Raw genomic sequence first — 13,774 nt, 5'->3', positions numbered from 1 at the left:
CCACAGTTCATACGGTGTCGTCTCAACGGATTTAGATGGTGCCCTTTTTAATGTGAATGCAGCTGTCTCTAATGCATAATCCCAAAACTATAGTGGTTAATCGGTAAGAAACATCATAGGTTGCACTATATCCAATAATAGTACAGTTATGACGTTCGGACACACCATTATGCGGTGGTGTTCCAGGTGGCATGATTTTGTGAAACTATTCCACATTGTTTTAATTGAAGACCAAATTCGTACCTCAAATATTTGTCTCTGCGATCAGATCGTAGAAATTTTATTTTCTTGTCACGATGATTTTTCACTTCACTCTGAAGTTCTTTGAACTTTTAAAATGTTTCAGACTTATGTTTCATCAAGTAGATATACCCATATCTTCTCAAATCATCTGTGAAGGTCAGAAAATAACAATACCCGCCGCGAGCCTCAACACCCATCGGACTGCATACATCAGTATGTATTATTTCCAATAAGTCAGTTGCTCGCTCCATTGTTCCGGAGAACGGAGTCTTAGTCATCTTTCCCATGAGGCATGGTTCGCAAGCATCAAAATGATTCATAATCAAGTGATTCCAAAATCCCATCAGCATGGATTTTCTTCATGCGCTTTACACCAATATGACCTAAATGGCAGTGCCACAAATAAGTTGCACTATCATTATTAACTTTGCATCTTTTGGCTTCAATATTATGAATATGTGTATCACTACGATCGAGATCCAACGAACCATTTTCATTGGGTGTATGACCATAGAAGGTTTTATTCATGTAAATAGAACAACAATTATTCTCTAACTTAAATGAATAACCGTTTTGCAATAAACATGATCAAATCATATTCATGCTCAACACAAACACCAAATAACATTTATTTAGGTTTAACACTAATCCCGAAAGTATAGGGAGTGTGCGATGATGATCATATCAATCTTGGAACCACTTCCAACACACATCGTCACTTCACCCTTAACTAGTCTCTGTTCATTCTGCAACTCCCATTTCGAGTTACTACTCTTAGCAACTGAACTAGTATCAAATACCGAGGGGTTTCTATAGTAAAGTACACATCAATAACATGTATGTCAAATATAGCATTGTTCACTTTGCCACCCTTCTTATCCGCCAAATACTTAGGGCAGTTCCGCTTCCAGTGACCAGTCCCTTTGTAGTAGAAGCACTTAGTCTCAGGCTTAGGTCCAGACTTGGGCTTCTTCACTTGAGCAGCAACTTGCTTGCCGTTCTTCTTGAAGTTCCCTTTCTTTCCCTTTGCCCTTTTCTTGAAACTAGTGGTCTTGTTAATCATCAACACTTGATGCTCTTTCTTGATTTCTACCTTCATCGATTTCATCATCATGAAAAGCTCGGGAATCATTTTCGTCATCCCTTGCATACTATAGTTCATCACGAAGTTCTACTAACTTGGTGATGGTGACTAGAGAATTCTGTCAATCACTATTTTATCTGGAAGATTAACTCCCACTTGATTCAAGCGATTGTAGTACCCAGACAATCTGAACACATGCTCACTGCTTGAGTTATTCTCCTCCATCTTTTAGCTATAGAACTTGTTGGAGACTTCATATCTCTCAACTCGGGTATTTGCTTGAAATATTAACTTCAACTCCTGGAACATCTCATATGATCCATGACGTTCAAAACATCTTTGAAGTCCCGATTCTAAGCTGTTAAGCATGGTGCACTAAAGTATCAAGTAGACATCATATTGATCTAGCCAAACGTTCATGATGTCTGCATCTGCTCCTGCAATAGGTGTGTCACCTAGCGGTGCATCAAGGACATAATTCTTCTGTGCAGCAATGAGGATAATCCTCAGATCACGGATCCAATCCGCATCATTGCTACTAACATTTTTCAACTTAGTTTTCTCTAGGAACATATCAAAAATAAAACAGAGGAGCTAAACGCGAGCTATTGATCTACAACATAGATATGCTAATACTACCAGGACTAAGTTCATGATAAATTAAAGTTCAATTGATCATATTACTTAAGAACTCCCGCTTAGATAGACATCCCTCTAATCCTCTAAGTGATCACGTGATCCAAATCAACTAAACCATGTCCGATCATCACGTGGGATGGAGTAGTTTCAATGGTGAACATCACTATGTTGATCATATCTACTATATGATTCACGCTCGACCTTTCGGTCTCAGTGTTCCGAGGCCATATCTGCATATGCTAGGCTCGTCAAGTTTAACCTGAGTATTCCGCGTGTGCAACTGTTTTGCACTCATTGTATTTGAATGTAGAGCCTATCACACCCGATCATCATGTGGTGTCTCGGCACGAAGAACTTTCGCAACAGTGCATACTCAGGGAGAACACTTATACCTTGATAATTTTATTGAGAGATCATCTTATAATGCTACCGTCAATCAAAGCAAGATAAGATGCATAAAAGATAAACATCACATGCAATCAATATAAGTGATATGATATGGCCATCATCATCTTGTGCTTGTGATCTTCATCTCCGAAGCACCATCATGATCACCATTGTCACCGGCGCGACACTTTGATCTCCATCGTAGCATCGTGGTTGTCTCGCCAACTTATGCTTCTACGACTATCGCTACCGCTTAGTGATAAAGTAAAGCATTATAGGGTGATTGCATTGCATACAATAAAGCGACAACCATGTGGCTCCTTCCAGTTGCCAATAACTTGGTTACAAAACATGATCATCTCATACAATAAAATATAGCATCATGCCTTGACCATATCACATCACAACATGCCCTGCAAAAACAAGTTAGACGTCTTCTACTTTGTTGTTGCAAGTTTTACGTGGCTGCTATGGGATGAGCAAGAACCGTTCTTACCTACGCATCAAAACCACAACGATAGTTTGTCAAGTTAGTGTTGTTTTAACCTTCTCAAGGACCGGGCATAGCCACACTTGGTTCAACTAAAGTTGGAGAAACTGACACCCGCCAGCCACCTGTGTGCAAAGCTCGTCGGTAGAACCAGTCTCGCATAAGCGTACGCGTAATGTCAGTCCGGGCCGCTTCATCCAACAATACCGCTGAACCAAAGTATGACATGCTGGTAAGCAGTATCACTTATATCACCCACAACTCACTCGTGTTCTACTCGTGCATATAACATCTACGCATAAAACCTGGCTCGGATGCCACTGTTGGGGAACGTAGTAATTTCAAAAAATTCCTACGCACACACAAGATCATGGTGATGCATAGCAACGAGAGGGGAGGGTGTGTCCACATACCCTCGTAGACCGAAAGTGGAAGCGTTAGCACAATGCGGTTGATTTCTCGTACGTCTTCACGATCCGACCGATCAAACACCGAACGCACGGCACCTCCGAGTTTTGCACACGTTCAACTCGATGACGTCCCTCGAACTCCGATCCAGCCGAGCTTTGAGGGAGAGTTCCGTCAGCACGACGGCGTGGTGACGATGATGATGTTCTACCGACGCAGGGCTTTGCCTAAGCACCACTACGATATGATCGAGGTGGATTATGGTGGAGGGGGGCACCGCACACGGCTAAAAGATCTAAGAGATCAATTGTTGTGTTTATGGGGTGTCCCCTGGCCATGTATATAAAGGAGGGAGGGAGAGGCCGGCCCTAGAGGGGGGGCGCCAAGTGTGGGGAGTCCTACTAGGACTCCCTAGTCCTAGTAGGATTCCCCTTTCCTTTCCGGAGTAGGAGAGAAGGAAAGAGGGGGAGAGGGAGAATGAAAAAGGGGTTGCACCCCTTGTCCAATTCGGACAAGAGGGGGGCGGGGCTCCTTCCTTTTGGCCTCTCTCCTCTATTCCCGTATGGCCCAATAAGGCCCAATACTTCTCCCGGTGAATTCCCGTAACTCCTCGGTACTCCGAAAATACCCGAATCACTCGGAACCTTTCCGATGTCCGAATATAGTCGTCCAATATATCGATCTTTACGTCTCGACCATTTCGAGACTCCTCGTCATGTCCCCAATCTCATCCGGGACTCTGAACTACCTTCGGTACATCAAAACACATAAACTCATAATATAACCGTCATCGAATTTTAAGCGTGCGGACCCTACGGTTTCGAGAACTATGTAGACATGACCGAGACACGTCTCCGGCAAATAACCAATAGCAGAACCTGGATGCTCATATTGGCTCCTACATATTCTACGAAGATCTTTATCGGTCAAACCGCATAACAGCATACGTTTGTTCCCTTTGTCATCGGTATGTTACTTGCCCGAGATTCGATCGTTGGTATCTCAATACCTAGTTCAATCTCGTTACCGGCAAGTCTCTTTACTCGTTCCGTAATACATCATCCCTCTTCTAACTCATTAGTTGCAATGCTTGCAAGGCTTAAATGATGTGTATTACTGAGTGGGCCCAGAGATACCCATCCGACAATCGGAGTGACAAATCCTAATCTCGAAATACGCCAACCCAACAAGTACCTTTGGAGACACCTGTAGAGCACCTTTATAATCACCCAGTCACGTTGTGACGTTTGGTAGCACACAAAGTGTTCCTCCGGTAAACGGGAGTTGCATAATCTCATAGTCATACGGACATGTATAAGTCATGAAGAAAGCAATAGCAACAAACTAAACGATCAAGTGCTAAACTAACGGAATGGGTCAAGTTAATCACATCATTCTCCTAATGATGTGATCCCATTAATCAAATGACAACTCTTTGTCTATGGCTAGGAAACATAACCATCTTTGATCAACGAGCTAGTCAAGTAGAGGCATACTAGTGACACTCTGTTTGTCTATGTATTCACACATGTATCATGTTTCCGGTTAATACAATTCTAGCATGAATAATAAACATTTATCATGATATAAGGAAATAAATAATAACTTTATTATTGCCTCTAGGGCATATTTCCTTTAGTAACTATACCTTCTCCCTTATTGGAAAGTAGTTCATCACAGAAATCTGTTCTTGTGACTCCTACACCAATTAGTGAGGAAGCTAATGATGAAGATCACGTAACTTCAGATCAAGTTACTACAGAACCTCGTAGGTCAACCAGAGTAAGATCCGCACCAGAGTGGTACGGTAATCCTGTTCTGGAGGTCATGTTACTTGACCATGACGAACCTATGAACTATGAGGAAGCGATGATGAGCCCAGATTCCGCAAAATGGCTTGAGGCCATGAAATCTGAGATGGGATCCATGTATGATAACAAAGTGTGGACTTTGGTTGACTTTCCCGATGATCGACAAGCCATCGAGAATAAATGGATCTTCAAGAAGAAGATTGACGCTGACGGTAATGTTACTGTCTACAAAGCTCGACTTGTTGCGAAAGGTTTTCGACAAGTTCAAGGAGTTGACTACGATGAGACTTTCTCACCCATAGCGATGCTTAAGTCCGTCTGAATCATGTTTGCAATTGCCGCATTTTACGATTATGAAATTTGGCAAATGGATGTAAAGACTGCATTCCTGAATGGATTTCTGGAAGAAGAGTTGTATATGATGCAACCTGAAGGTTTTATCGATCCAAAGGGTGCTAACAAAGTGTGCAAGCTCCAGCGATCCATCTATGGACTGGTGCAAGCATCTCGGAGTTGGAATAAACGTTTTGATAGTGTGATCAAAGCATATGGTTTTATACAGACTTTTGGAGAAGCATGTAATTACAAGAAAGTGAGTGGGAGCTCTTTAGCATTTCTAATATTATATGTGGATGACATATTGCTGATTGGAAATGATATAGAATTTCTGGATAGCATAAAAGGATACTTGAATAAGAGTTTTTCAATGAAAGACCTCGGTGAAGCTGCTTATATATTGGGCATCAAGATCTATAGAGATAGATCAAGACGCTTAATTGGAGTTTCACAAAGCACATACCTTGATAAAGTTTTGAAGAAGTTTAAAATGGATCAAGCAAAGAAAGGGTTCTTGCCTGTGTTACAAGGTGTGAAATTGAGTCAGACTCAATGCCCGACCACTGCAGAAGATAGAGAGAAAATGAAAGATGTTCCCTATGCTTCAGCCATAGGCTCTATCATGTATGCAATGCTGTGTACTGATGTCTACTACACAACCTTCTTCTTGTAGACGTTGTTGGGCCTCCAAGTGCAGAGGTTTGTAGGACAGTAGCAAATTTCCCTCAAGTGGATGACCTAAGGTTTATCAATCCGTGGGAGGCATAGGATAAAGATGGTCTCTCTCAAGCAACCCTGCAACTAAATAGCAAAGAGTCTCTTGTGTCCCCAACACACCCAATACAATGGTAAATTGTATAGGTGCACTAGTTCGGCGAAGAGATGGTGATACAAGTGGTATATGGATAGTAGATATGAGTATTTGTAATCTGAAATTATAAAAACAGCAAGGTAGCAAGTGATAAAAGTGAGCATAAACGGTATTTCAATGATAGGAAACAAGGCCTAGGGTTCATACTTTCGCTAGTGCAAGTTCCCTCAACAATAATAACATAATTGGATCAAATAACTATCCCTTAACATGCAACAAAGAGTCACTCCAAAGTCACTAATAGCGGAGAACAAACGAAGAGATTATAGTAGGGTACGAAACCACCTCAAAGTTATTCTTTCCAATCAATCCGTTGGGCTATTCCTATAAGTGTCACAAACAGCCCTAGAGTTCGTACTAGAATAACACCTTAAGACAAAAATCAACCAAAACCCTAATGTCACCTAGATACTCCAATGTCACCTCAAGTATCCGTGGGTATGATTATACGATATGCATCACACAATCTCAGATTCATCTATTTAACCAACACATAGGACCTCAAAGAGTGCCCCAAAGTTTTTACCGGAGAATCACGACGAAAACGTGTGCCAACCCCTATGCATAGGTTCATGGGCGGAACCCGCAAGTTGATCACCAAAACATACATCAAGTGAATCACGTGGTATCCCATTGTCACCACAGATACGCACGGCAAGACATACATCAAGTGTTCTCAAATCTTTAAAGACTCAATCCGATAAGATAACTTCAAAGGGGAAACTCAATCCATTACAAGAGAGTAGAGGGGGGAGAAAACATCATAAGATCCAACTATAATAGCAAAGCTCGCGATACATCAAGATCGTATCACCTCAAGAACACGAGAGAGAGAGAGAGAGAGAGAGATCAAACACATAGCTATTGGTACATACCCTCAGCCCTGAGGGAGAACTACTCCCTCCTCGTCATGGAGAGCACCGGGATGATGAAGATAGCCACCGAGAGGGATTTCCCCCTCCGGCAACAGAAACTGGCACTGGGCTCTGGGTTAATAGGTTAGTCCCAAAAATCATATAAAATAGCATATAAAACATCCAAGGTTGATAATATAATAGCATGGAACAATCAAAAATTATAGATACGTTGGAGACGTATCAGCATCCCCAAGCTTAATTCCTGCTCGTCCTCGAGTAGGTAAATGATAAAAACAGAATTTTTGATGTGGAATGCTACCTAACATATTTCTCTAAGTAATTATTCTTTATTTTGGCATAAATGTTCAGATCCATAAGATTCAAGACAAAAGTTTAATATTGACATAGAAACAATAATACTTAAAGCATACTAACTAAGCAATCATGTCTTCTCAAAATAACATGGCCAAAGAAAGTTCATCCCTACAAAATCATATAGTTTGGTCATGCTCCATTTTCGTCACACAAGAATGCAAGAATGCTCTCGTCATGCACAACCCCGATAACAAGCCAAGCAATTGTTTCATACTTTAGTAATCTCAAACCTATAAACTTTCAGGCAATATATGAGCGCGGGCCATGGACATAGCACTATGGGTGGAATAGAATATGATGATGGGGGTTATGTGGAGAAGACAATAAGGAGAAAGTCTCACATCAACGAGGCTAATCAATGGGCTATGGAGATGCCCATCGATTGATGTTAATGCAAGGAGTAGGGATTGCCATGCAACGGATGCACAAGAGCTATAAATGTATGAAATCTCAACAAAAGAAACTAAGTGGGTGTGCATCCAACTTGCTTGCTCACGAAGACCTAGGGCACTTGAGGAGGCCCATTGTTGGAATATACAAGCCAAGTTCTATAATGAAAAATTCCCACTAGTATATGAAAGTGACAATCTACCTCTTGAGCACTGCGTTGGTTTTCCCCGAAGAGGAAGGGATGATGCAGCAAAGTAGCGTAAGTATTTCCCTTAGTTTTTGAGAACCAAGGTATCAATCCAGTAGGAGGCTACGTGCGAATTCTTGGAACACCTTCTAGGTAAAGGTGGATCATATTCAGTTCCATCATTATCAAGATTCATATTGCAAAACAAAGATTTAATAGGGGACACATCAATAACTTTTAGATCTTCATCTTTATTTTCATAGGAACTAGAAGAACACGCTCTTATAAAGGCATCTTTCTTAGGACGCATCCTAGCGGTTCTTTCTTTGCACTCATCAATGGAAATTCTCATGGCATTGAGAGACTCATTGATATCATGCTTAGGTGGAATAGATCCAAGTTTCAAAGAATCAACATCAAGAGAAATCCTATCAACGTTCCTAGCCAACTCATCAATCTTAAGTATTTTTTCTTCAATCAAAGCATTGAAATTCTTTTGCGAAGTAATAAATTCTTTAATATTAGATTCAAAATCAGAGGGCATCTTATTATAATTTCCATAAGAATTGTTGTAGGAATTACCATAATTATTAGAGGGATTACTAGGATAAGGCCTAGGATTAAAATTTCCTCTATACGCGTTGTTACCAAAATTGTTCCTACCAACAAAATTCACATCCATAGATTCATTATTATTCTCAATCAAAGTAGACAAGGGCATATCATTAGGATCAGAAGAAACACTCTTACTAGCAAATAATTTCATAAGTTCATCCATCTTTCCACTCAAAACATTAATTTCTTCTACCGCATGCACCTTTTTATTAGTAGATCTTTCACTATGCCATTGAGAATAATTAATCATAATATTATCTAGGAGTTTAGTAGCTTCTCCTAAAGTGATTTCCATAGAAGTGCCTCCCGCGGCCGAATCTAAAAGATTTCTAGAAGCAAAATTCAACCCGGCATAAAATTTTGTATAATTATCCACAAATTTAAACCATGAGTAGGGCAATTACGTATCATTAGTTTCATTCTCTCCCAAGCTTGTGCAACATGTTCATGATCAAGTTGCTTAAAATTCATAATATCGTTTCTAAGAGAGATGATCTTAGCGGAAGGAAAATACTTAGAGATAAAAGCATCTTTGCACTTGTTCCATGAATCAATACTATTTTTAGGCAAAGACGAAAACCAAGCTTTAGCACGATCTCTAAGCGAAAAAGGAAATAGCTTCAATTTAACAATATCATTATCCACATCTTTCTTCTTTTGCATATCACACAAATCAACGAAGCTATTTATATGGGTAGCGGCATCTTCACTAGGAAGGCCGGAAAACGGATCTTTCATGAAAGATTCAGCAAAGTAATATTAATTTCACAAGATTCAACATCGGTAAGAGGAGCAAATCGGAGTGCTAATAAAATCATTACTGTTGGTATTGGTGAAGTCACACAATTTAGTGTTATCTTGAGCCATCGTGACAAGTAAGCAAACTAACACACAAGCAAACAAAAAGCAAGCGGGCAAAAAGAGGCAAATAGAGAAAGAGAGGGAGGATAGAGAGAGAGGGCGAATAAAACGGCAAGGGTGAAGTGGGGGAGAGGAAAACGAGAGGCAAATGGCAAATAAGGCAATGTGGGAGATAAGGGTATGTGATGGGTACTTGGTATATTGACTTTTGCGTAGACCTCCCCAGCAACGGCGCCAGAAATCCTTCTTGCTACCTCTTGAGCACTGCGTTGGTTTTCCCTGAAGAGGAAGGGATGATGCAGCAAAGTAGAGTAAGTATTTCCCTTAGTTTTTGAGAACCAAGGTATCAATCTAGTAGGAGGCTACGCGCCAGTCCCTCGTACCTGCACAAAACAAATAAATCCTCGCAACCAACGCGATAAGGGGTTGTCAATCCCTACATGGCCACTTATGAGAGTGAGATCTGATAGATATGATAAGATAATATTTTTGGTATTTTTTTGATAAAGATGCAAAGTAAAATAAAAGCAAAGTAAAAGCAAAGGAAATAACTAAGTATTGGGAGATTAATATGATGAAGATAGACCCAGGGGCCATAGGTTTCACTAGTGGCTTCTCTCGAGAGCATCTATGGTGGGTGAACAAATTATTGTTGAGCAATTGACAGAATTGAGCATAGTTATGAGAATATCTAGGTATGATCATGTATATAGGCATCACGTCCGAGACAAGTAGACCGACTCATGCCTGCATCTACTACTATTACTCCACTCATCGACTGCTATCCAGCATGCATCTAGAGTATTAAGTTAATGAAAATAGAGTAACGCCTTAAGCAAGATGACATGATGTAGAGCTATAAAGTCATGCAATATGATGAAAACCCCATCTTGTTATCCTCGATGGCAACAATACAATACATGCCTTGCTGCCCCTACTATCACTGGGAAAGGACACCACAAGATTGAACCCAAAGCTAAGCACTTCTCCCATTGCAAGAAAGATCAATCTAGTAGGCCCAACCAAACTGATAATTCAAAGAGACTTGCAAAGATAACCAATCGTACATAAAAGAATTCAGAGAAGATTCAAATATTTTTCATAGATAAACTTGATCATAAACCCACAATTCATCGGTCTCAACAAACACACCGCAAAAAGAAGATTACATCAAATAGTTCTCCACAAGAGAGAGGGGGACATTGTATTGAGATCCAAAAAGAGAGAAGAAGCCATCTAGCTACTAACTATGGACCCGTAGGTCTGAGGTAAACTACTCACACTTCATCAGAGGGGCTATGGTGTTGATGTAGAAGCCCTCCGAGATCGATGCCCCCTCCGGCGGAGCTCCGGAATAGGCCCCAAGATGGGATCTCGTGGATACAGAAACTTACGTCGGTGGAATTAGGGTTTTGGCTCCGTATCTGATCGTTTGGGGGTACGTAGGTATATATAGGAGGAAGGAGTACGTCGGTGGAGCAACAGGGGGCCCACGAGGGTGGGGGCGCGCCCCCTACCTCGTGGCCTCCTCGTTTGTGTCTTGACGTAGGGTCCAAGTCTCCTGGGTCTTGTTCGTTGAGAAAATCACGTTCCCGAAGGTTTCATTCAGTTTGGACTCCGTTTGATATTCCTTTTCTTCGAAACCCTAAAACAGGCAAAAAACAGCAATTCTGGGCTGGGCATCCGGTTAATAGGTTAGTCCCAAAAATAATATAAAACTGGATAATAAAGCCCAATAATGTCCAAAACAGTAGATAATATAGCATGGAGCAATCAAAAATTATAGATACGTTGGAGACGTATCATGACAAAACAAGAGACTCTCTATCATGAGGATTATGGTGCTACTTTGAAGCACAAGTGTGGCAAAGGATAGTTGCATTGTCCCTTCTCTCTTTTTCTCTATTTTTTGGGCCTTTTTATGGCCTTTCTCTTTTTATGGCCTTTCTCTTTCTTTCTTTTTTGGGCCTTCTCTTTTTTATGGGACAATGCTCCAGAAAATGATGATCATCACACTTCTATTTATTTACAACTCAAGATTACAACTCAATACTAGAACAAAGTATGACTCTATATGAATGCCTCCGGCGGTGTACCGGGATATGCAATGAACCAAGAGTGACATGTATGAAAGAATTATGAACGGTGGCTTTGCCACAAATACTATGTCAACTACATGATCATGCTAAGCAATATGACAATGATGAATGTGTCATGATAAACGGAATGGTGAAAAGTTGCATGGCAATATATCTCGGAATGGCTATGGAAATGCCATAATAGGTAGGTATGGTGGCTGTTTTGAGGAAGATGTAAGGAGGTTTATGTGTGATAGAGCGTATCATATCACGGGGTTTGGATGCACCGGCGAAGTTTGCACCAACTCTCAATGTGAGAAAGGGAAATGCACGGTACCGAAGAGGCTAGCAATGATGGAAGGGTGAGAGTGCGTATAATCCATGGACTCAACATTAGTCATAAAGAACTCACATACTTATTGCAAAAATCTACAAGTCATCAAAAACCTCGGCACTACGCGCATGCTCCTAGGGGGATAGATTGGTAGGAAAAGACCATCGCTCGTCCCTGACCGCCACTCATAAGGAAGACAATCAAATAACACCTCATGTTTCAAATTTGTTACACAACGTTTACCATACGTGCATGCTACGGGACTTGCAAACTTCAACACAAGTATTCCTCAAATTCACAACTACTCAACTAGCACAACTTTGATATCACTATCTCATATCTCAAAACAATCATCAAGTATCAAACTTCTCTTAGTATTCAATGCACTCTATATGAAAGTTTTTATTATACCCATCTTGGATGCCTATCATATTAGGACTAGATTCATAACCAAAGCAAACTACCATGCTGTTCTAAAGACTCTCAAAATAATATAAGTGAAGCACTAGAGTTCATCTATTTCTTCCAAATAAAACTACTACCATGCTCTAAAATATATAAGTGAAGTACTAGAGCAAACAACAAACTACTCCGAAAGATATAAGTGAAGATCAATGAGTAGTTGAATAATTATGCAACTATATGAAGACTCTCTAACATTTAATAATTTCAGATCTTGGTATTTTATTCAAACAGAAAGCAAAACTAAAGAAAATAAAATGACGCTCCAAGCAAAACACATATCATGTGGCGAATAAAAATATAGCTCCAAGTAAAGTTACCGATGAACGAAGACGAAAGAGGGGATGCCTTCCGGGGCATCCCCAATCTTAGGCTCTTGGTTGTCCTTGCATATTACCTTGGGGTGCCTTGGGCATCCACAAGGTTAGGCTCTTGCCACTCCTTATTCCATAGTCCATCGAATCTTTACCCAAAACTTGAAAACTTCACAACACAAAACTTAATAGAAAACTCGTAAGCTCCGTTAGTATAAGAAAGAAAATCACCATCATAAGGTACTGTAATGAACTCATTCTAAATTCATATTGGTGTGATATCTACTGTATTCCAACTTCTCTATGGTTCATACCCTCCAATACTACTCATAGATTCATCAAAATAAGCAAACAACACAATGAAAACAGAATCTGTCAAAAACAGAACAGTCTGTAGTAATCTGGATCAAACGTATACTTCTAGAACTCAAAAAATTCTCAAATAAATTGCTGTACATGAGGAATTTATCCATTAATCATCTGCAAAAATAATTAACTAAATATCACTCTCCAAATAAAAATGGCAGCAATTCTCGTGAGCGCTAAAGTTTATGTTTTTTACAGCAAGATCAACAAGACTTTCCCCAAGTCTTCCCAAAGGTTCTACTTGGCACAAACACTAATTAAAAGCATAAAACCACATCTAAACAGAGGCTAGATGGATTATTTATTACTAAACAGGAACAAAAAGCAAGGAACAAAAATAAAATTGGGTTGCCTCCCAACAAGCGCTATCGTTTAATGCCCCTAGCTAGGCATGATGATTTCAATGATGCTCACATAAAAGATAAGAATTGAAACATAAAGAGAGCATCATGAAGAGTATGACTAGCACATTTAATTCTAACCCACTTCCTATGGATAGTGATTTTGTGAGCAAACAACTTGTGGGAACAAGAATCAACTTGCAAAGGAAGGTAAAACAAGGATAACTTCAAAACATTAAGCACATAGAGAGGAAACTTGATATTATTGCAACTCCTACAAGCATATATTCCTCCATCATAATAATTTTCAGTAGCATCATGAATG

Source organism: Triticum urartu, chromosome 7 (assembly GCF_003073215.2).
Source record: "Triticum urartu cultivar G1812 chromosome 7, Tu2.1, whole genome shotgun sequence".
Taxonomy (NCBI): domain Eukaryota; kingdom Viridiplantae; phylum Streptophyta; class Magnoliopsida; order Poales; family Poaceae; genus Triticum; species Triticum urartu.
This window is presented reverse-complemented; position numbering follows the sequence as displayed.